At 39.7% G+C, this 4,193-nt stretch overlaps 1 pseudogene; it reads right to left on the minus strand.

Annotated features, from left to right (window-relative positions):
* Positions 1-2,633: 2,633 nt before the first annotated feature.
* LOC113601166 (uncharacterized) lies at positions 2,634-2,765 on the minus strand (annotated as a pseudogene).
* Between the last annotated feature and the right edge of the window lie 1,428 nt (positions 2,766-4,193).

Below are 4,193 nucleotides of genomic sequence, written 5' to 3' on the forward strand. Positions count from 1 at the left end.
GTTCTTCATGGTCTTGAGAAGAGTATGTATTATTTGTAACCATGATGATTGTGGATCCTCCATTTAAATAGTTTCTCTTTAATGAGTGTCATATAGTTAAAAAAAATTCTCCGTACTCATTAGAGTTTGCATTAGGATTCACTCTTGATGTACATTCTGCGAGTTTGCAAAAATGTATACTATCAGGAGGATGTCATCCATCGCTATAGTATCATACAGACTACTTTCACTGCCCTAAAAAATCCTCTTCCCTCCACCTCTGCATCCTTCCCTGCCCCCCCACCCCCCGCAAACTCTAGCAACCACTGACCTTTCCACTCTGTCCATGGTTTTCTTTTCCTTTTCCAGAATGTCACTTAGAATCATAGGGAAGCTTTTTCAGATTGGCTGTTCACTTAGTATTATACATTAAAAGTTCCACTGTGTCTTTTAATAGCCTGATACCTCCTTTTTTTCAGTGCTGAGTAGTATTCCATTGCCTGGCATTTCCCTTTGTTTGAATGGCATTTTTTGCTGTCCCTCATATTTGAAAATGCAACTGACTTTTGAATATATATTTTTAAATCTCACTAAGCTTTATATCTTCTTTTCCAATTATGTTTTATTTCTTTTTTGTACCTTAGCACATTAGAGTGTGTAGTACAATGCTGAATTGCGTTTTACTTGACCAGTCTCTGATTTTAAAGGGATTTTTATAAAATTCCAGTTATGAATAACGTGTGCTCCATTTTTATAGATTTCCTTACCTGATAAAGCTTCCTTCTTTTCCTGGTTTGCTAAGTGTATGTTTTTTAACCATTATTGTGATTGAGTTTCATTAACCATTTTTTATAGACTGAGAAAATGGTTTCTCTCCATTTGTTAGTGATGACTGAACATTTAATTTTATCTTTGCTTTACTGCTAATAAATCTATCCATTACCCCTGGCGCAAATCCAACTTGATTATGGTGTATCATTTCTTAGGAATAAATTTGTGCTAATATTTTACATTTCACTATTTTCTTGAGTAAAGTTGACTTGCATTTTTTTCTTTAAAAAAATTTTTTTAATGTTTACTTATGACAGAGAGAGAGAGAGACAGAGCATGAGCAGGGGAGGGGCAGAGAGAGGGAGACAGAGAATCCGAAGCAGGCTTCAAGCTCCGAGCTGTCAGCAGAGAGCCCGATGCAGGGCTCGAACTTGCAGACCGCCAGACCATGACCTGAGCCGAAGTCGGACGCTCAACTGACTGAGCCACCCAGGCACCCCTGACTTGCATTTTTTCTTTCTCATACTACGCTTGTCTGAGTTTTAGTATTAAATTGGTCTGTAAGAGTGAGTTGAGGAACGTTTCCTCATATTCTCTTGGAAGAGTCTATGCAGTAGAATGAGGCTAAAAAGCCTTCTGAGCCTCCCGCCTCCTTTCCATTTCCAAGTGTTGTGAAACCAACATACAGTATGACATCTCACCATGTGCTGGTTTCTTCCACTTTTCTGTGCCTTGTTCTTGGTGTTTTATCTTCCTCCACTTTCCCTCTGTATCAATTAGGAGTTAAAAACACCAATGGCGGGGCGCTTGGGTGGCTCAGTCGGTTAAGCCTCCGACTTTGACTCAGGTCATGATCTCGCGGTCCGTGAGTTCGAGCCCTGCGTAGGGCTCTGGGCTGATGGCTCAGAGCCTGGAGCCTGCTGTGGATTCTGTGTCTCCCTCTCTCTGCCCCTCCCCCGTTCATGCTCTGTCTCTGTCTCAAAAATAAATGTTAAAAAAATAAAAAATAAAAACACCAATGGCTTTTAACTCATACTATAAAACTTTTACCAGATATAAATTAAATTAGAAATGTAAATATTTACTTAGTATCAAAATGCCCCTCCTGAATACAAGGACCTGGGAATACTTTAATTTTGATCTTCTTTCGCAACTGACTTGCCAGTGTTGCCCAATATTTTATCTCTTAACTGACCCAAATGGGACATTTGTTTACTAGTCTTGTGTCATCTTTAGGAACAACAAAGGCTCATTAAATTTGATTTGAAGTCTTTTTAAGTCAATACATTTTACTTTAAGGAATTTCACATGTGATTCCTCCTACTACCAATCGCCTTAGTTCCTCCAAGGTCTGTCATAATCTTCAAGGTAGCCCTTTTTATTATTTTATTTATTATTTTTTTAGGGAGAGGGACAGGGAGTGAGTACGAGCAGAGGGGATGCCGAGAAAGTGGAAGAGGACCCCAAGCAGGCTCCACACTCACCACAGACCCTGACCCAGGGCTCAATCTCATGATCCTGAGATCATGACCTGGGCCGAAACCAAGAGTCAGATGCTTAACCAACTGTGCCACCCAGGTGCCCCAAGGTAGCCCTTTTTAAAAACAACTTTGGCTCAACCCACAGTTGTCATGGTCAGTCAGTCCATAATTCTTTCAGTTGGACTTCTTTGATCTCCACTTGAATATGAACATATGTCACAAAGTCCCCACCAGTAATCTTTGGAATCCAATTTCTTCAAGCAATTGGCTGTAGGGCCCTAGAAGTTAAATTCTAGAAAGTTCATTTTTATTTTTTCAAGTGATGTAAAAGATATTATTCCTTAATTGTTTCTAACATTGAAAAGTCTTGTTCCATCCACTTTGAACTCATGAGCCTACAAGAAATGGTACAGGTCTCACCGTCACCCCTGCAATACACTTGTGATGGGAGCGTAACATGTGCCTCAATGTAGCCACACTAACAATCTGTGGACACCACAAACAACAATGCCTGTTCTCATCTAGGATGAGGCTTGGAGGGAATAAAGTCTTGACTAGATTCACCAAGTCAAGTGGTAAGGCTTAAAATTAAGGTTAACCGATTATATGAATTAACAGTGTTTGCAAATCCCACAGAGACTGTGGGGCTTTATGGAAAGAGAATGAAGAGGTACATTTCCCTACGTTCAAGGGCACATTAATCCCTTTCCATAATGCAGATCTTCATCATCTTCGTTTTTAGATTTCTGTAAAAACCATCCAGTGTTCTACCTCTAAGCCAACCTGCGTGCTGCAGCCTAAGTGATTTTTTGCAAAGTGCTTTCTATTTCAAACTGCTGACCTCTAACAAAGGCCCAAGCCCTTAGCATGGTTTACAATCAGGCCCCTTGCTTTTTCGAGTCTCCCAAACTACAAACTTCATTCAAACTCCATCCAGTTACAGGATGATATTGTTGTCCTAGTCTGTCACACTGGGCCTCCATGAGGGATGTTATTTCTTACTCATCCTAAGACTTTTTAGGTCACTAAGAAGGCTTTCTGGACTCCCTCAGGCAGAAAGGTACTCACCTTCTCTCCTAAATAGTTTTTTGAAATTTTATTTATTTTGAGAGAGAGAGAGAGACAAAGAAGGAGCACGAGTGGGGGAAGGGCAGAGAAGAGAGAGAGAAAATCTCAAGCAGGCGCAGAGCCTGACACGGGGCTCAAACTCACGAACTGTGAGATCTTGGTCTGAGCCGAAATCAAGAGTCAATGCCTAACCCACTGAGCCACCCCGGTGCCCCTCTCCTATGTATTTTCAAAGCACTTGGTAGTACAAGTACCCTCGTATTGATATTAAATGCGTGGTTCAAATTTACCATTTACTCGCTGTTGGACTTACATCTTGTCTTATTTATCTGGTTAATTAAGTTGCTAGTACTTCCTTCAGAGGGTTATGAGATACATAAACCCAGACCCCAGTCATTATTACAAGTGCTCCAGAAATGTTCTCTCCATTTTTATATAAACCTTGAAGTGCCTGATATGTGAAAGATGAACAGGACATAGCTCCTTTGCTGTGAGAATAGGGGCTCGTTGGATGGTAAACTAAACCTGGCAGCAGGAAGCACTATAGAGCGATTACTCATTCAGTAAATTTTTTTGGGTGGTCAACATATAAAAAAAATATAATCTTTAAAAATTTTTATAAGTGTAAACTTAGAACAAATGACAACTTCCAGCAACTGGCTTCGGAGTAACTATGCAGTTACTTCTTTGTTTGCAGATAATTTAAGGCATCAATAGCTTGTTTCTAGTGTTGGTTATAATAGAACTTTCACGTAAGATACCATTTAAAGGACTGAGCAATCAGTAGTCTATGCGGAGTTTCAACTGAATTTGGATAAAATTATGCTCTATGTATTAGCGTATATGAGCAATTAAAAAGCCTGTCAAAGTACTTAATAAAACACTTATAAAATA

The sequence above is a fragment of the Acinonyx jubatus genome, chromosome A1, assembly GCF_027475565.1.
Source record: "Acinonyx jubatus isolate Ajub_Pintada_27869175 chromosome A1, VMU_Ajub_asm_v1.0, whole genome shotgun sequence".
NCBI classification, from domain to species: domain Eukaryota; kingdom Metazoa; phylum Chordata; class Mammalia; order Carnivora; family Felidae; genus Acinonyx; species Acinonyx jubatus.